We start from the raw sequence: 20,230 nt of genomic DNA, 5'->3' as shown, positions 1-20,230 counted from the left end.
AGGAAATTACACTCCCCCATCACACTGAAATTAATCTTTGGTCATTTTGGGGATGGGGAAAAACATATTTTGATCAACAAACTACTTGTGAAAAATACTCACCTAGTACTGGTAACAGCCTTTGGTTGACAATGATCTGGGAAGGAGTGAAAGTTACACGTGTCTGTATCCATCCGGAATTTCATGGTTTATTTGTCACCACTGTCTTCATCTCTCAGAATTGTTGCTGAAATAGGAAAATGAGCCTTTTAGAAAGCTTCTTCTGTGAAGAAAAGATCTCAGAGTGGTTATGAATGGTTATATAAACTAAGCATTGTGGTAATGGGGTCAGAACAAGATTTTTAAGGTCCCTTCCAACCCATACCACTATGTGATTCTGTGATAATACAGTCATTTAATTAATTAATCTAGAATGTTTGTCCCTCATCAAGCATGTGGTAGTACAATTCGACATACTCGGAGTGTGAGCTGTAATATTCCACCCCAAACAAAAGCTTCTAACTCCATTTCTTGCCCAATGATTCTTCTTTTACAAACCCAGATGAAATAAAACCAGTAACGGTGCCCTCATTAATGGAACAGGCATTTCTTTTCCTCATCCCATTTAAGCACCAGGCAGTGTCCTCCAGCATCTTGCCAAAAGCTTCTACTACTTTTATAAGCTTATTTTCTTTTGCTATCAGGAGCTGGTTCCTCTGTGCAGGGTGCTGACAGTTCATTGTGTTTGCTCTTTGGATCCCAGCTGGGGCTGCACCGGGTCCAAAGCAGAATTAGGATTTGGGAGGGAAGGGTCTGTGTGTCCATTCCTGTGCTGACTTTTCCTTTCCTGCTCCTGCCAGGAGATACCTCTCCTGGGTGTTTCATTTCATGTTCCAGCGCTTGCCATGCTTTATGGCCAGCAGTGGGGTGCATTGTCACAATACTCCTCGTGCCCGTGGGTCTTCAAAGGGCTTTATTTAACTGTACTGAGATGCCTTTACCTACCACTGAAATGCAGCTACTTAAGCTGCAAAGCCTGGCAGCTGCTCCAACAGCAGGAGCACGACCAGGCCACTGCTTTTATGTCATAGAGTAAGGGAAGAAAAAAAAAAAAAAAAAAAAGCCACATCCATTGAAAAACTGCAGGGAAAATGTAAATTGTCAGAATATAATTACCTAAACTGGAGTTTGGCCAGCATTCCAGATTAACAGTTCCTCTCGTGAAGCCGTGGGATACCTGATGGCCAAAAGCAGTCGGAGTCTCAGCAGGATTAAAAACTGAGCTTTGCTGTGTAGTTGTTCCATAGTGGCTGAGAGATGTAGATAATCTATTTAGCACCTACAGCACCCTGGGGCTAGAAAGTGGCTGAATCCTATGAAATCCGATAGGAGTGTCTGGGGTTAAGAGTGCGGTCTGAAAACATTCCATGGAACTTGTAAAATCCGCAGATGGTCCGACCTTGGTACCGTCTGCTGTGGAGAGGAGGAGAATGAGATTAAAAAAGATGTACCAAAAAGATTGCAGCAGGGAAAAGATGGAAGCTCAGGGTCCTCTCCGCCATCCTTGCTCCACGTTTTTCTGAGGTTTATTTCAGGCCATGGAAGTGTGCCATGGAAATGTGCATTAGCTGGCTCTGAAACTCCTTAATACCTGCTTGCAATGACTCAATGTAATTTCGAGCAGTTTGGAGACACCGGGATGCAAGCCATGCTTGGGAGGAAGTGGGATGAGGAAGAAGGAATGTGGTGGGGGTAAGGAAAAGGGGGGGAATTGGGGACCATTTACATGGAGAGGACACAAAGGTGTGATGGCATTCACTGTGCTCAGCTGCAGCTGCCAAATAACTCGAAAGGTAATAAATATAAGGCCTGAAGTGATTCAGAGGTGTCTACAGAAGTCATTTTGGGAGCAGAATCCCACACTGGTTTGGGTTGGAAGGGACCTTCAAGCTCCTCCAGTGCCACCCCCTGCCACGGGCAGGGACACCTTCCACCATCCCAGGTTGCTCCAAGCCCCATCTCCAACCTGGCCTTGGACATTTCTAGGGATGGGACAGCCACAGCTTCTCTGGAATTCTATTCCAGGGCCTCACCACCCTCACAGGGAAGAATTTCTTCCTAAAGGTTGAACAGAAGGCCAAAATCTAAACTGTGGCTGCTTTTTAGGTGGCCTTGCTTTACATTTGCACATTTCCCTACAGGAGGATTAGTGTTTTTAGTCCTCCACCCTGTCAGCTTCAACTCAAGGTCACCATGAAGTTTCCAAGTCTCTAACAGGGTTGGCAGTGTGAATTGAGTCTGTTCCTTTGGGAAAGCAGGTTTGGAAACTGATAGGAATGAAAGGCTTTTCCTTGCCAGGAAAGTGTCGAGCAACTTTATTGGCAACTTATTTTTTCGTTTAAATAATTATTAATCATAGGTTATAGACCCTGCCCTTTAGGATCCATTTCTGATGTGAAAATTTTATGTGTATATAGAAATAAAAGCCCGGATGGCAGAATAGGTGGGAAATGAGGGTATTTGAATACAGTAATTTTTATTTTGGGATAAGCAGAAGGCAGTGGAGCAGTGGATTTTTCACTTGGTAGAAGGGAAGCTAAAAATGCCTCTTTAAAACCAATTCCTGTAACAAGAAGGGGAAACGCAAAGAGAAGGGGATTAAATCTGAAGGTGTCTCTGTCAGTATAATCTATAATAGCCTTGATAGTGCTTCCTGAAAGGGAGACTTGCCAGACTGGCTACTGATCCTGACAGCTTCTTTTCTTCTGGGGGCTGGGAGAAGAATTGTTCTCCTGAGTTGTCCCTGAAGTGATTCTCCTCTGGTGTTTCCTCCTCGGTGAGGACCTGAAGGGAATGATTGTCCCCCTGCTTCTTCCTGCAGAGCTCCGAGTAGATCAGGCTGGAATATAAAACCCCGAGCCGTGGCACAGTGGGAACAGATGTGTGTGGTAGGACAACGTGGGTGTGTTCAGTGATTTGAATGTTAATTTAGCCTTTATACTGTGCCGTAGTCATAGTATTTTTAAAATTTTTGCCCTGATAAAATATAAAAAGTATTGTTTCTCTGAGCCTTTGAACCTGCAGTACCTATTCCTGCCCTTCCGTACAGCACGTTCTCCGCAGTGAGATTGGATTTTGTATTGTTTATCAAAGGGCAGACCTGTGCCCCCGCCTCACCCCTCACTGGTTTTTCATCTCAGAATAAAAGTTAGTTTCTCCTTGCATTCTTTACACATGTGTAAATGACTGTTAAAAAGTGCAGAGTGATGGAAAAGTGTTTTTTCGCCTCTTTGAAGTGCTCATGTTTTATTAAAGCTGAGATTCCTGGAGCTTTTTGGCCAGAAACACACCAGCCTCTTTACTTCTGGAGATAAACCCCCATTTCTTCCTGTGAAAAACCCTCTAATTCCCCCAAAGTTGTCATATTGTGTGTTTGGGTGTGGGATTTGATTGCCATAGATACAAATGCCTTTCATGGAGCTCCTAATATATAAAATTAGAATGCATAAACAGAGGACTGGACCTGTGCAACGTGGTTTTGTGGTGAGAAGATGCTGGCACTGTTACACTTGCCTTTCCCCCCCTCCTTTATTTTTTCATTGCTTTTTCCCCCCCCTCTTTTGCTTCAGTTACCATCTGTTGCATGCTATGTTTGGTACTCGCTTATTTCTACATGGCTCCTCTGACTTCACAGCATTCAACCACCGATGCTGTTCACACCAACCCTGCGGCGTGGATCTGGCTGTTATTTTGTAACAAACTCCAAACCACAGTGGTGTTTTAGTACCTGCTGATCAGTTTCCCACAACACAAATGTTTCCCTAACCTCTTTTGCCAGGAGGCACCTGGACGTCTCAGCGGGTCAGCGGCAACCATTGCGTCCACATCGCTATAGGGCTGAGGCGTGAAGGAGCTCCATGGGGGCATCCTCACGAGGCTCTTGTGGGATACACGGCACTGCACGGACTGTTTGAGTGCCGGGGGAACACTCTGACAGGGTTTTAGGAGGACACACAGGGCTGCTTTCCCACAGGGCCGGACTGCGGCCGCCCCTTCGAGGCGGCATCGGACACTGCCAACATGGCGGCCCCTCCGTGAGGGCAGCGGAGGATGCGAGCGACGGGGGCGCGCGCCTGCCTTTTAGGCGGGAAAACGCGGCCGGGCGCGGCGCGCATGCGTAGTGCGGAGAGCCGAGCTGTGGGGGAAGCTTCGGCTGTTCCCGGCAGGTTCCGGAGGCGAGAGTCCCGCTGCTGCTCCCCGCCCTCAATCCTTCGGGTATCTCCGCCCCCGCTTCGCCTATCTCCGCCCCCGCTTCGGCTATCGCCGCCCCTCTTCGTTAAGTTCCGCCGCCACTTCGGCAACTTCCGCCGGTTCGGTCGGAAATGGCCGAAGACGTGCGAGACCCAGCGGTTTAAGAGGAGAAGACCGGCCGGCTTCTCGGAATAAACCAACTGTGTCCGGCCCGTGGGGGGGGAGCAGGGGAGGGCGGACGGAGCGGGAAGACGAGGCAGCGGCTATGGCTCCCCCCCCAGCCACTCGCGGCTCCGCCGGGAGGGCGAAGTGAGGGCGCCGAGAGGTAGGAGCAGACTGTACCACGCATGGGGAGAGGGGGAGGAAGGTGGGAGAGCGGTAACACCCCCCCCCCCCCCCCCCCCGAACCCCCCCTCCCCGCGGCAGCCCGTGGGGCCGGGTAAGGCGGGAATGGTACAGTCCGGGGGAAGCCCCCTGGAGCGGCGGGGTGGGGGGGGGCTCGGCTGGGGCGTCCCTGAGGGGCTGGAGGGGGCGCGGGGTCCCTGAGGGCCGGGGGAGCTGTGAGCGGGGGTCCCTCAGGGCTTGGAGGCTGTGAGCGGGGGTCCCTCAAGGCTGTAGGGGGCGCGGGGGTCCCTGAGGGCCGGGGGAGCTGTGAGCGGGGGTCCCTCAGGGCTTGGAGGCTGGGAGCGGGGGTCCCTCAGGGCTGGAGGGGGCGCGGGGTTCCTGAGGGCCGGGGGAGCTGTGAGCGGGGGTCCCTCAGGGCTTGGGGGGCTGGGAGCGGGGGTCCCTTAGGGCTGAGGAGAGCTGTGAGCAAGGACCTTCAGGGCTGGGGAGAGCTGTGAGCGGGGGTCCCCTCAGGGCTGGGGGGGTGTGAGCGGGGGTCCCTCAGGGCTTGGGGGGCTGGGAGCAGGGGTCCCTCAGGGCTGGAGGGGCTGTGAGAGGGGTCCCTCACGGCTGGGGAGAGCTGTGAGCGGGGGTCCCTTAGGGCTGAGGAAAGCTGTGAGCAAGGATCCTTCAGGGCTGGAGGGGCTGTGAGAGGGGTCCCTCACGGCTGGGGGGGGGTGTGAGCGGGGGTCCCTTAGGGCTGAGGAGAGCTGTGAGCAAGGATCCTTCAGGGCTGGAGGGGCTGTGAGAGGGGTCCCTCACGGCTGGGGGGGGGTGTGAGCGGGGGTCCCTTAGGGCTGAGGAGAGCTGTGAGCAAGGATCCTTCAGGGCTGGAGGGGCTGTGAGAGGGGTCCCTCACGGCTGGGGGGGGGTGTGAGCGGGGGTCCCTTAGGGCTGAGGAAAGCTGTGAGCAAGGACCTTCAGGGCTGGGGAAGCTGTGCGTGGGGGTCCCTCAGGGCTGGGGGGGTGTGAGCAGGGGTCTCAGGGTCGGTGGACCTCTGAGCAGGGGTCCCTCAGGGCTGGGGGGGTGTGAGCGGGGGTCCTACAGGGCTGGGGGCACAGTGGGGAGAGGTTCTTGAGAGTCGGGATAGAGGTTTGTGAGGGGGTCTCTCAGGGCTTGGGGGAATGGTGTGGGAGCTCCCTCAGGGCTGGGGAGAGCTGTGAGTGGGGGTCCCTCAGGGTTGGGGGCACGATGGGCTGGGAAGGCTGTGAGCAACGATCCTTCAGGGCTAGGGGCACGATGGGGAGAGGTTCCTGAGAGCTGTGAGGGGGGTCCTTCAGGAATAGAGGTTTGTGAGGGGGTCTCTCAGGACTGGGGGGGCTGTGAGCAGGGGTCCCACAGGGCTGGGGGGCTGTGAGCAGGGGTCACTCAGGGCTGGGGGGGCTGTGAGTGGGGGTCCCTCAGGGCTGGGGCACGGTGGGGAGAGGTTCCTGAGAGCTGCGAGGGGATCCCTCAGGAATAGAGGTTTGTGAGGGGTCTCTCAGGGCTTGGGGGACTGTGAGCTGGGGGGCTGTGAGCGGGGGTCACTCAGGGCTGGGGGCATGGTGGGGAGAGGTTCCTGAGAGCTGTGGGGGGGGTCCCTCAGGAATAGAGGTTTGTGAGGGGTCCCTCAGAGCTTGGGGGGCTGTGAGTTGGGGTCCCACAGGGCTTGGGGGGCTGTGAGCGGGGGTCCCTCAGGGCTGGGGGCACGGTGGGGAGAGGTTCCTGAGAGCTGTGGGGGGGGTCCCTCAGGAATAGAGGTTTGTGAGGGGTCCCTCAGAGCTTGGGGGGCTGTGAGTTGGGGTCCCACAGGGCTTGGGGGGCTGTGAGTGGGGGTCCCTCAGGGCTGGGGGCACGGTGGGGAGAGGTTCCTGAGAGCTGTGAGGGGGGTCCCTCGGGGATAGAGGTTTGTGGGGGGGTCTCTCAGGGCTTGGGGGAACAGTGCAGGAGCTCCCTCAGGGCTGGGGGTGCCCTCAGGGCTGGGGAGGCTGTGAGGAGAGCCCCTCGCCTCACAGTAAGAAGCACTGTGGGGATCTCACACTGAAACGGGGCACCCCCGCGAGGCTGGGAGAGCCCCTCAGGGCTGGTGGGCTGCAAGAGTTCCTCGCAGCATGAGGGGCATGGTGGGGGTCTCACAGAATGAGGGACACTGTGAAGGGGTCCCCACAAGCCTGGGGACCCTCGTGGTGGGAGGGCCAAGGTGGCAGGGGGTGCCCAGGTGCTGCTGACGGGCTCCAGCCTTCGTGCCTGTCCTCCCTCCTGCATCCAGAAAGGATCCCGAGACCTTCTTGTCCCGCCTGAGGATCCCCAGAGTTTCAGGGACTCACAGCCACCCTGGCCATTGCAGCCCCGTTTCTCCCACACTGAGGCAGTGCCTGAGTTTTGCTCCCTGTGGCTCTTTCTGGGGTTCTGCCTTGTGAGCTGGTGAGGACAGCAAGGACGAGGATGGCCTCGCTCTGGGCTTCTTACCATGGCTGGTATTGTGCTCCTGTGAGTTATTTGCTAAAGTTGAGGTTCGTGTTATTCTTTTTTCCCAGCTGTTTTCCCCACATGAGGTCACTTCCTGCTCAAGAAACATCAGGGTCTTTACCAAAAATTTTACCTGTGTGGTGATAATAACTTAATGCTGACAGGCTACGCTGGTCCAAACCCAAACAATTTGGAGCCAGAAGGGGCTAGAAATGGATTAAATGTTATTAAGGTTTCACAGAGATGCTGAGAAGCACTTTAGATAAGCTGTTCTGTTGCTGTGTGCGTGTTAAAATCCAAACATTGACCAGTTTCTGACCTCTTGTTGCTTTTGAGTCTGGTAGGCTGCGTGTGTTGATACCGTGATATGATAACTTTAAATTGCCTGGGTTTCTTGTGCTGCAAGCCTCACATGTGTGTGAAGAAGATTAAGTAACTTTTATTTCCTGAGAGGAGTGTCACATGGAGGTGATTATCTTTGATATTTCTGTTCTCATGGAGAAATCTATGATATCCGAGATAGTAACATCTTGGAACGTGGGCTGGCAGGTTTTATCAAGTACTGAGTAATCTTAAACTAGTTTCTATGCAGAAATAGCATCAGGAATGAACCACGGTCTGATTATGTGATGATGGGGAGAGAGATTCTTCTCCCCCTGACAAATCCCTCGACGTCACCTCCCATCTGAGAGCCCAGTTGTTATCATGCAGTGTTATCTGTTCCCACTCAGGCCTTTGGGATGCCTCTGCTTTTCCATTTCTCATTCCAGAAATGGAAGTTTGCATGGGTTCAGCTCGGTGTTCAGGGATTCTGGAGCTGGGGTAATTGCCTGCCTTCATTGAGCAAAATTTTTCCGGCAGCTCAGCTGTGGTAACAGACGGATCTTGAACTTCTTGATGTCGTGTTGCAGAAGGGAAATCCAGAGCAGTTTTCTGGAATTCTGTGATTTTTCAAGTGGGGACTGTTAGCTCTTGTGTTTGTTTACACGTGAGGATGGATTTTGGCAGTTGCCAAGTCAGAGCAAAAGCAGCAAATGCTGGGAATAAGTAAAGCATGATTGTCCAATTGCCTTCAGTTGGGCTGGGTCTCAACAGCAAAATCGGAGGGTTGTTTTTGTTCTGTTCAAACGGGTTAGGAAAGATCATGATCATCATCGTCTTCCCATGAATATTTGTGGATCTCTGGGACTGTTTAGCTGATGAGTTGGGTGTTGTTGCTGCATTCCCAAGTTTTGTTTGCTTATGGGGAGGCAGAGCCCTTCCTGAGCTTGCTTCCCGTGACTATTAATTCTTGAAATGCCATGACACCTTCAGCTTAAGTTTTTGGTTTATCTCTGTCCTTCTGGCTGTGCACGTATTTGTTGTTTTTCCCTTCCAGTCTCTGTTGCTTGATTTTTTCCCTCCTTACTCTTTGACTCCTATCGCTTCTCCCAGTTGCCTGTTTTCCCAGGGCATTCCTCCTGCTGCCTACAGCAATGTTTTCACCAGGCTGGGAATTGCAGCTAACCACAGATGTTACCTGTTTGATGCCAAGATCTTGGCGGCCCTTTGTGAATTGGTTTCTGGTTCAGAGACAATTTTTCTGCTTTGGAGACCCCACAGGAGCAGTGAACTGGAAGAGACCTCATGGTCATTGGCTCCTGTCTCATCACCAGAGATTTTTCCTGCAATCTGTGCTAAATACCTTTATTTTTTGAGAAGGAGCAGACTGAACATTTTGAAGCAGCTCCTAACTCTGGGATTTTAACTCAGGGTGGAGTATTTGGTGTTAGTCCTAATGAGCAAAATCCCCAACAGGCATTGGGTTTTTTGTTTGTTTTCATGTGAAAAAGACAAGTGTAACTCATAGACTTTAGATGCGCCACTCTATACTGAAAGGACAAACAAGTCTCTGCTGCTGTGTGGCCTGGCAGTGGGGACAGCATTCCCATGGCATTTGGGGGATGCAGCTGGAGCCTCAAAATTGTCTCCTACAACCCAGCCGTGATTGCTGCGCTAAAGCTGGCAGGGCAATGAGCTGCAGTGGTGGGGCTGCAATCCTCAAAAGCAGAGTTTTCTTCTCGGAGAACGCCTGCAAGTGCTGTTCACTGGAGCTTGTCCTGCCTGAGTTTGGCTCTTGCAGCTCAGCCGGCTGCTCGGCACATGCAAATCGCGGTGGTGGAGGCTGCCCGAGAAGAGGTGCAAAGCCAGTTTGAGGTTTTGGGGTTTGTTTAGGAAGGATAAAGGCAGAAGCGTGTGCAGCTCCGTGGCTTGCAGCCTCATCGATCCCCGGGCTGCCTGGGCGTAGGAAGCCTGGCCCACCAGGTCAATTGATGTTATTACAGCACTTGCAGGGCCCGTTTTGAAGTGCAAATTGAAATCCCGTTTCTGTGAAGTCATTGGTGTTTGTTAATTGATGCCTGTTACCGGCAAGAGCAGTTTAGAGGTCTGACTAATCCACCTCGGATGAAAGAGGGCAGGTTTAGGTTAGATTTTAGGAAAGAATTCTTTGCTGGGAGGGCGGTGAGGCCCTGGCACAGGCTGCCCAGAGAAGCTGTGGCTGCCCCTGGATCCCTGGAAGTGTCCAAGGCCAGGTTGGATGGGACTTGGACCAACCTGGGATGGTGGAAAGTGTCCCTGCCCATGGCAGGGGGCAATGGGATGGGCTTTAAGGTCATTTCCCACCCAAACCATTCTGGGATTTGATGATCTGTCCCTGCTAATTGGTGGTAAATGGATAATGGTTTCTCAGGGCTATGTTGACATAGCCAATAACACGATCTGTTCCTCAAGGGTGAAATTGAGTGAAATACAGAAAATTGAGACTAATAAATCAATCAAATCAATGCTGTATGGTTTTGGTTTTTTTTTTTTTTTTGAGTGGGACAGAACCCTAAACCTCCAACCCAGCAGTTAATCTGTAGGCAGTAATGGACATAAGGACTATTTTAAAGCACATATTCTTAATGAGTCTCAGAATTTCTGCTCTTACAGTCAGCTTCCTAAATGACTGGAATCTTGTTGCCTGGAGTCAGGTTTGTGTTTTCTCTGCTATCCTCTGCCCTCCCCTTTCCCTGTGAATTTTGATGCATTAAGAAAATGTACCACTTTTCTAATCCAAATGTCTGCCTGTGATATCAGAAAGTGAGGTTAACCCATGGATTCTGAGAAACAAGTTTCTTCTAATAGGAAATGTTAAGAACATTTCCCAGTGCAGAAGTAACATTTTTATTCCTCTGCTTTGCACGGTGCCCAGCTGCTTGGTCTTTTACCTGTCTTGTCTCATAAAATGCTTTATTTTATGGTTCAAAATACTTCCAGGTATCTTCTCATCTGACTTTAATATTAGGGACAGTGACAGTGCAGGCAGCCTGAGGTTTCTTTTCCTTCCTGTTGTGTTTTGGTACCAGTGTTGCCTGAAGTTGGGTTCTGACTTCTGCCTCTGGATGAGCTGTTTTCCTGTTCAGTGTAACAAAGTCATCTCAAATCTATGTTGGAATATTTGGCACCGATGGATTCATCTGGAAGTGAGTTCTATTTGTTTAAAGGCCACAGTGCCACAGAGCAGGAAGTGCATTGCTCTGCTCATGCATTGCCTTCCTCAGGGAACACTTTTTGACAGGTTGGGTACTTTGCAAATCCAGACAAAGCGATGATGAATTCATGTTTGGATGCTTAATGTGAAGATTGGCTTCTCTGCTTATAAAAACAATATAATTAAAACCATCCAACATCCTCCATTACACTGTCCCATCAACACATCTCCATTTCCAACATGAAGAGAAGCTTTCCTTTCCCCATCCCATATGGGGATGTTGTCCAGAGGAGGGCAACAAGGCTGGTGAGCGGCTTGAAACACAAAATCCTTGAGGAATGTTTGAAGGAGCTGGGGGGTTGTTTAGCCTGGAGAAGAGGAGGCTCAGAGGTGACCTTATTGCTCTTTACAACTTCCTGAAGGGAGGTTGCAGTGGGGTGGGGTCAGTCTCTTCCACCGGGCAGCAACTGGCAGAACAAGAGGACACAGTCTCAAGCTACATCAGGGAAGGTACAGGTTGGATACTAGGAAAAACATTTTCACTGAAAGAATAATAAAGTACTGGAATTGTCTTCCCAGGGAGGTGGTAGAATCAGAATCTCTGGATGTGTTTAAAAAGAGACTGGACATGGCACTCGGTGCTATGGTCTAGTTGAGGTATTGGGGCATAGGTTGGACTTGATGATCTTAGAGGTCTCTTCCCACCTCATTATTCTGTGATTCTGTGATATGCAGCCCACCTTCTGGGCCCGTCACTGAACGTGGGAAAGGCTTTTTTGTCTTTCCCACCCGTGATCCAGTGCCTCCGCATCGTACGTAACGCGGGAACGCTCGGGGCTGGGATTCGTACACATCTCTTAGTGCTGCTATTCCGGGCACGAGGAAGTCATTATGCTGCAGGTCTGCTCTGCGTAGGCACTTAGTGGGAAGTGATGTGTTCTGGATTGTGTTGGTGGGGAGTGGAGGATATGCTGGGGAGTGCTGCTGACACGCAGATGATGCCTGGAAAAGGTTGGCGTGGAAGCGTTGGAGCTTGTGATGAGAAGAAGCTGCCAAACAAGTGGGGAGCCTCCGAGTTGAGAGCAGAGCCTAAATATATAGAGCAATGCTGTGAGCCTCTCTCTGCGGGCTCTGGGAAGTCTAAGCAGAGCAGTCCTGAATTCCCTACCAGAGCCTTTCTGTCTGCAGGGAAACTTGTGAGGGTCTGCAAGTAAAATAGGATGGAAACCTTTGATAGAAGTGTAGTAGTGACATCAAAGCTGTGATGTGTGACCAGAAGGTGGGCAGAAGTCAGGACAGTGTGATCTTATCTTCCTCATTTAGAGGTAATTTGTTGATCATGTGATACAGAAGCCCATTGACTCCCAGAAATGCTTTGTACATCTAATAATACATGTCAGGGAATAGGTTAGCATCGTTCTCAGATAATTAATAAAGATAGCCCTTCCACAGCGAATAGGAAGGAAAAAAACCAACCCGTGCATTGTTTAGCTAAGATATTTCTTTCCTCAGGCATCTCTCCTGGGAAGACCTTGGTACTTGTACATCAATCTGCCGCCTACCTTGTGTACCATCATTTTAATGTGGGGATTGAGGAGGAGCCAGCTATGGGAAAAGCAGCCAGAGATGGATGCCTTGGAAAGGTGCCACTAATTACTGTGGCATCTGACAATTAGCTGTTAAGCCTCTCCTTGCAAAGTTCTCAACTGTGCATCCCTAAACAAAAACAAGGACCAGGAGAAAGGGGAGAGCTGTCCTTGTACTGATCTTGTGGGGTGGTTGTTAAAAGCCAGAGGTGGAGCTGATTCTGACGTGGTTCCCTTCCAGCAGAGCAGGTCAGATTTGATGGGTCCAGAAACATTTTGGGTATTTTGCTGCTGGGCTCTGTCGTAGTCTGCAAACTTAAACTCCTTACCTTTAAAACAAGTTTGAGGCTGCCATTCTTTACGGGCAAAGCTGTAAATTAGTAACGTCTTCAAAGTGTCATTGTTGATGTGAATCTGAGAATTTTTAACAAAAATCAAGATGTAATAAAAAAAGATTCAAAGCAATCCTGCAGTCGGTTTCTTGCATATGCCTCCAGGGTCTTCTGACTGTTTTTACTTTGTGGCGATGATGAATAGCAGCAAGCCTTTTGCCAGTGTCTCAAGGGTGTAGTTAGTTAGGAGCAACGATTGAGCTGGAGCTGGCATATATCTCAAGGTTTTTGTACACAAGCTGATCTCCCTCCATCCCTCAGGGATCAGCCCTGCTCTTCCTCTGGAAATGACTTTTACGTTGTTGGGACAATGATGGTTTTGATTAGGAAGGCCAAGCTACAGAATTATTTCTCCCTTGTCAAACGAGATATTGGGGAAGATGTTTTGGCGTGCACTGTTTTGCTGAGCTTGTGTTTCAGGTGACATTGCTCGGGTGGCAATGCCAGGAGCATCTCCGTGGGTAGCTTATACCAGCATGACCCCGGCTTTGCTCTGACTTGTGTCTCTCTGTAATTCCATTGCCTTGGAAGGAGTGACCCGGAATCTGCAGGCAGATCTGGCGCCTGTTTCCGTGTGCATCCCTGATCTCTGCTGCGTGCGCCGACACGCGAGCCTTGGCTTCCAGCAGCTCTCCCTGGGACAGAAAGTGGCAGCTGTTTGACAAATGCAATGGAGCAAGTGTTATAAAAAGGACCAAAGCGAATTTCCTCTCCTCAAAACTGATTAAAGCAGGAGCAGTATTGGGAATGCTTCTTGTGAGCTCGGTGCTGTGTGCAGGGGAGTCTCGCTTGGACACTTTGCTGTCCCTGTACCTATTCTTAGCCTGTTTACCAAAAGCTGTTGTATGTGCATCAAGAGATCTCCCTGTTCAGGCTGTTTATGTGGAGTCTTTTGAGGAGAGAGGGGATTATATCCAAGCTTTTCTGTCACCTCCTCCTCCTTCTGCTCAGGATATACAGGTTAAGGTTTCCATAGTATCTGAGTGTATGGCAGAGTGTCTGTGAGGCAGGGAAGTACTGCCTGCTGCTTGTTGGCACTGACCTTCGAATCTGAGATTTGTGACATGGGTGAACTGATTTCACAGCCTGCTGCTAGAAGGGGTGGCCTTGGTCCCTCTCCCTCTCTCAGCTCTGCAGTCCCTGTCTTTCTGATGATGCCTCAGTGAAGTGATTTTATTTGAAAATCCAACAGCAAACTGCTTGAGGGATTTTTGGTAGGAGATGGGGAGTCCCCTTAGTGGTAAGGAGCACAAGGCAAGGGCTGGTTTCATGCTGAGTGTCCTTGGAGGGGGATCAGAGAACAGTTTAGATTGGAAAAGCACTTGGAGATCATGGAGTCCAACCATCCTCCAGCACTGCCAAGGCCACTGCTGCCCCTTACCCCAGGTGCCACCTCCACTGGGCATTTAAATCCCTCCAGGGATGGAGGCTCCAGCTGTACCAGGGCTGGGCAGCACTTTTAAGTGGAGAAATTCCTCCTGTTATCCAACCTTAGCCTCCCCTGGCACAGCTTGAGGCTGTTCCTCCCATCCTTTCCCTGTTCCTGGGAGCAGAGCCTGATCCCACCTGTCTGCCTCATACTATCAGGGAATTCCAGAGTGGGAAAAGTTCCCCTCAGAGCCTTCTCTTCATCAGGCTGAGCTCCTTTTCCTGCTCCCTCAGCTGCTCCTGGTGCTCCAGCTCTGTTCCCTTCCCTGGACAGGCTGCAGCCCCTCAATGTCCTTCTTGTCCCAGAAGTGTCCCCAGGGCTGGAGGTGCCCCAGCACAGGGGACAGCACTGCCCTGGCCCTGCTGCCACCCCAGAGCTGGCCCCTTTGCCTACCTGGGCACACCTGGGCTCATGGCCACCTGCCTGTGGGCCACCTCCCCCAGGTCCTTTTCCACCCAGCAGCTTCCCAGCCCCTTCTGGCGGTCGTAGGAGTGGCTGAGTTTGGGCAGGTGACAAATGAGCAGTGGGACAGTGCCACAGCCACTGTGGTGTGTCAGGGAGCTGCCCCAGCCCCCTTTTATCTTCCCTGCAGCCCCAGGGTGTGCTCAGGACCAAGGAGGGCGATTTAATGAGGCGCAGGGACTCTGAACACGCTGAATGGACAAGAACAGTTGGCTGTTGTAAATGACTATGAAGGTCACCAGAATCAGATGCTCATTTTTCAGCTCCTCGTTGCTGCTGGGTGCAGCAGAGCTTTGTGCTGACACAGGCAGTTCCTGTCAATGGGGCTGCAGTGGCACTGAGAGAAGAAAATGCCATGTTTTGAAGGTTCTTGGTAGTGAGGCAACTAGAAGAATGTGTATTGGGTACAGATTTGTCAGACTTTGGGGCTTCTTTTTACTGCCTTTTTATTCTGATGTCTCCTTGCTATGAATTCTGCTATTCTGTTTTGAGAAGTGAAATTACTGATCTCCCTTTACTTCCTGTCCAGTGGGAAGGAATGTCTTCATCCTGGCCCAAGCTGAGCTGCAGATGAGACCTGTTTTGGGAACAGTTATGCAAAAGCGGAGGAAGAAGAAACAAACAGTTCTCAATTATCTTTGAAATGCAGTTTTAATGGTTTCTTGGCAATTCATGCAATTGTTTAATCGGCTGCACGATCCGTGGGATTATTATTTTTTCCAGGTAATAACTGGAGCAGTAAAGATATCTTGCAAAGTGAAAAAAAAAAATTGGCATATGTTGTTTGCAGTACTGTGTTTTAGTAATTGTTTGGAATGACCTTTTGGAATCTCAGAAAATTTGTTTGCTTGACTTTCTCCCAGATCAGCTCCTGGCAATCTCGATATGGAGCAAAATTGAGTTGTTTTTGGTTTTTTTAATTACATTCTGACAGTATAGCCTGGTTTTCTGTGTGCATTACTGTTTTTTCCTTTTTTTAAAGGTTAAGCTCGATTTGACAGGACTTAGATGAAGTCTTTGAAAGTTTTTGGTGTGGTTGTTTGCCTGGATTTTTTTAAAGCCAGAATTGCTTATCCTGGATATTATCACAAAATATTTATTTATTTATTTATTTAAGGAGAAAATTCTTGCTGTATTTTTGAATGTCTAGAGATGTGATGATGAAAGGTCTGTGGGCTTTTTGTCGATTTTATTTGTGGGTTTGCTTTGGTTTTGGGTTTTTTGTTTGGTTTTTTTTTTGTCTTTTCAGCTTTAGAGGTTGTAATGTGATGAGATCACAGAACTGTGCCAGGTTTAGGGAAAGAGGAAAAAAAAGATTGTTATATTTTTTTGCAAAGTTTTAGCAGAGCTTTTGTAAAATCTATTTCCTCAGTGCTACTGGGTTGTGGTCAGAGCTCACTGTGGGATTGGTTTGTAGGAAAATGTCCAATATCTGAGGGCGTTGCTCCACACCAACTCTGTGTGAAACCTGTTTCCACGGATGAGACCAATGGGTCCTTCTTTTTCCCTTTGGAAAATTCTGACTTTTTTCCCACTTTTAAATCCAACAACCCTCAGAGAGCGAAGGGTCAGAAAAACACCTTGTGTGAAATCTCTCAGCATTCAAGTTTCCACACGAGAGCCCATTGCTCTTTGTGTTTTCTGGAGCTGCACTTGTTGAGGCTGTGAGGGCCTGGTCATCCAAAAACACCAAAGAAAATTCGGTGAGAGCTGTGCCAAGGAGCAGGTGCTGTGAAATTCAGCTTCTGCCAGCTTTGGAGAAAATTGCACCGGTGGAGATCAGCATCTCTCAAGGGAAAATTAAATCTCCAAAATGAGTGTCCAAGCTGGAAGAAGACAACAGATGGCAGAAATATATCCAGTAGCTCAGTTTGGAGTTTCCCTTCCTGTCAGGCTGATCCCTCAAGGCAGCGTGGTGTCCCCAGGGACTGAAACCTGGGGTTGTTTCCACAGGGGACAGAAATGACAGGAAGAATCAAATGGGACCCAGCCACAATGATCTGCAGCTGAGTGATTTCAGCCTCCTCATCAGGCTGATCTTGCACATCCCGACTTGAAAAAGTAGCTTTTTCATCCTTGGATCTGAATAGACAAACCTGAGGGGCTCCACATTTCCTCTTAAATTCCAGATAAGATCTTTTACTGTTTGAACTTGCAAAGCAGATTAGGTGTGTGCTTCCCTGCTCGCAGCGTTCCTGCAAAGAGCTTGATCCACCCCTTCATTTAGTTGATTCTGTTTGGAGTGAACAACGTTCCTCAAGCTGTGAATACAATAATGGTTTAGCTTAAAAAAAAGAGAAAAAATCCTCCCCTGCAAACAGATGATGTAATGCCCAAGCTCCAAGTTTAAACAGTAGCTAATTTGCCAGGGGATAAACCAGGGTGAAATCTGTCAGGCTTCCCAATTTCCCACATTCACCAGAGCTTTGTTCTCTTTGCTTTCAAATGCAGGGTACGTTGGTGTGTCCACACTGTGTGGTTTCCTCCAGCTTCTGCAGCCAAAGAGTTTGTCCAGGGGCAAGAGAAAACGTTGCTGTAAACCTTTTGTTGCCATAAACCTTGATATGCATCTTTTTGGTTTTAAGTTTGACTTTGTGACTGAATTAAAATCCTGAGCCGTCCCTTTGATGAGCTGCAGCACGGGGTTATTTATTATTGTCTGTTTGCAGGCACGTTCCTTTGGCCAAACAAGATTCCCTCCCTGCAAGGTCCCCGGGGCACTGCTGGGTGGGAGACTCCTTGTTCTGCAGCTGGTTTGGGCTGCCTGGGGATTATTTACTTGATGTTTGGACTCTCCTCTCCCAGCCAGTTTTGTACAAAACAAGGAACACTTAGTTTTCACACATTAAAAAAAAAAAAAGAAAAAAAGTTACATGAGGAGCTTTCTCTGCTGGTGGCAGCTCTGGTCTGTAGTGCTTGGTGTCTGCTGACAGGAGGGGACTTGGGCTGGTTGGGCAAGAGGGAGGTTTGGATCCACACTCCCCTCCTCCTGCCTGGGATGCTTTGTTTATTGAAATTCTTCACTGACCTCTTCCTTTAATCCTCAATTTTGGCACTCCTTCCCAGGGCTCGTGGTGTAAGCGCAGGACTTTGCCAGCCAGCAGGATGAACCAGGGCACACAACAGGTTTAGAGGCATCCAGGATCTGCCTGTGCTGGTGGAGGAGGGAAGACGTGACACCAGAAATTGAAGTGACAGTTAAAAGAATTGCTTCCATCTTCTCTGGCTTTTTCTATCGAAAAGCAAAAAGTGCCCATTTTCGAACTTGGAGCAGCTTCATCTTAAAAGCTGCCCCAGTGTGGGGTGGTGAGCCTGTTTTTGGGGATGTCATTACCCAGCCTGGCATGTGGGGTGGCTTCAGCAGTTTTTCTGCCTGTGAGCAGCTCTGGCAGAAAGCTCTGAGGGCTCCTGGTGCTGACGCTGCTGGAGCTGTTGCTCTGGAAAAGAGCACTTGGGGAGAGCTCACATCTGGGAGAGCCAGCGCTGACTCACAGCACCGAGATCTGCTGGGATGTGCTGCTTTCAAACAGCTGCATTTCAGAATCTCACAAAAATTGTCGGAGGGGTGGGAAGCTGAGGGGCCCTCCTGCAGCTGATGGTTTATTTTTTTCCATGGTTGAAAACTCAGAGTAGTGGGCCGCTTGCAGTTTATGGTGGAGTTGTGCTTGATCTGTTCTGTTTATTACGATTTTATTCCCCACACTCTGCTTGCTGGTTTGACTCCTTCCTCTTTGGCATTGTTTTCGCATAAATCCTTCTGCTCAGAATTTCCCTGCTCCCTGCCAGCTGTGGAGCAGCTGGGAAGATCCCGGAAAACACGAAGTGCTCTGGAGGGCTGCTCGGAGGGGCTCTGCCATGGAGCCTGGGCTTAGCTGGAGCTCCTTGCATGGGCTGCACCAGCCCATCTCCAGCAGCGGTGGGGATGTGCTGAGGAGCTGTGGGCTGCAGACAAGGAGCCTTTTGTTTGCTTGCCTTAGCAACCCTGCCTCTCTGAAAGCTGAGATGTTCTCACTCCCGCAGTGCCGTGTTCCCGGGAATGCTAGTTGTTTCTCGGGGGGCTGATCTCAGGAAACTGCTCTTTCTATCCCTAACCCCCTTATTTTTTTTTTTTGATGAGAGGAGATCTTCATCCAAAAGAAGTCTGGTTGTCTGGTGTTTTTTGTTTTTCCCCCAAGCAGCGAGTCCTGCTGACTCTTACCTCTGCTCTATCTGTTCTGGTGGGCACGATGTGCTGAATTTAAATAAAATATAGTCTTTGCTAAATATCTGTCAAATATTGACTTAGTCTATAGGGTGAGCTGACTAAGCTGAAATTAATGGTGTAATTCCAGTTTGTTTGGCACAGATGTGGAGGCAGCTTCACTGCAGATGGTAGAGGAAATTAAGATCTTACTTTGACTTCAGCTCTAGGGGAGGAAAGAAAAGCCTTGGGCTTATATGGCAGCAAGGAAAGACTTGCTGAAGACAGAGAGGGGGAGTGTTTGTAAAGATATTGAGGGTGATAAAAACTCTTCCCAATGAGTGAGGTCATAAGACAAAAATTGAGGTGGTGTTGTTCACTTGTTAGTGTGTGCTATTACAGATGTCATGAAATGATCTTCTACATTCTGGTCCCTTGCCATACCCCTGGGATAATTTTTCTACATCTACTGAAAATGAGATCCAAAAAAAAAAATATGAGACAATCTGTCTGGTTGAGGTTTTGGCACAGATCAGCAGCCTCAGTGCTGGTATCTGCTGGTTCTGTGTGTTCATCTCTGCAGGTGAACAGCTCCACGTGTTCCTGAGGTGCTGCTGCAAAATGACAAAGCCCTGACACCTCCAAGCAGGCAAAGAAACGGAGATGGAGGGAGGTGTCTGGAAGGGATCCAAGTGATCCAAAAGAGATGATGGCAGAACTGGAGCTAAACCACACAGCTTCCCTCGTAGTCCTTCAAACTCCTGGGAAAATTGTGGGTTTTTGAGGTTATTTTTGAAAGGTTTGCTGCTGACATAAATGAATCTTGGAATTCGAAACAATAAAGATGCAGCTTTGGGGCCAGTCCTGCTCGAGTGACTGCAGGGATCTCAGGGCTGATACAGTGAATCTGATGGAAGTTTATATGAAAGGAGAGCTCATAAGTTGGTTTGGGTTTTTTTTTTCCAACACCTTTTTTCTCTTCAGCCCTTAACTCTTTGCTGCAGGTAGTAAGAACCTCCATTGTAGCTTTCAGTTTTGTGGGAGCTTTGTGCCTCCAATCGATTGGTTCCTGGCTGATCTTCAACGGCCCAAAGAGCAAATGTAATGCAGCAAATTCATTATATGCTAAAATATTTATTGTGTTACTGTAAAGGTCACTGATGGCAGCAGAGACTGGGTAAGATACAGTCCTGAATCTTTCCAAAGATGGTATCTGTCACCACTCTCTGTTGAGAGCAGTGTCTCAAAAAGTACCTGGAATAACTTAGCCCATGCTTTTAGAGGTATGTGTTTGGACCTTGTGTAGGTTAATAAATGACTCTTGTGCTGCCTCTGAAAGTGAACAGCTGTATTGAATTTTGTCATGTGTACTCCACAGGCAGACGTGGAGGGCAGAGCAAGAAAGGAATCTTAGTTTAACCTTGTGTCTTTTTGCTTGATTTAAGTAATTTCCAGAGTTGTATAATAAAATCTCCACATCTGATTTGTATTCTGGTTGTAGTAATCTGGAATTGTCAGTAATGCCCAAGGGCATTTTTGCTCCTACCTGTGTAGGAGTGAATTGTTGCCTACCATCACTTGGAAAGGTAGCAATGAAAAGGCTT

General features: G+C 49.3%; 1 protein-coding gene across 2 annotated transcripts in view; it reads left to right on the top strand.

The window, feature by feature from the left end:
* EXTL3 (exostosin like glycosyltransferase 3) overlaps positions 1 to 20,230 on the top strand; it is a 140,752-nt gene that overhangs the window by 16,122 nt on the left and 104,400 nt on the right. The window contains exon 1 of one of the 2 annotated variants that reach the window (XM_031504476.2): positions 4,335 to 4,555. The exons of the other annotated variant lie outside the window; for it this stretch is intronic. The gene's annotated coding sequence lies outside the window, so the exon portion shown is untranslated. Of the gene's footprint in view, positions 1 to 4,334; positions 4,556 to 20,230 lie in introns of those variants that run through there. 2 annotated transcript variants of the gene reach the window in all.

This window comes from Lonchura striata, chromosome 3 (assembly GCF_046129695.1).
Source record: "Lonchura striata isolate bLonStr1 chromosome 3, bLonStr1.mat, whole genome shotgun sequence".
In the NCBI taxonomy this organism is placed as follows: domain Eukaryota; kingdom Metazoa; phylum Chordata; class Aves; order Passeriformes; family Estrildidae; genus Lonchura; species Lonchura striata.
Note: the sequence above shows the minus strand (reverse complement) of the source record. Positions and strands in the feature narration are given on the sequence as shown.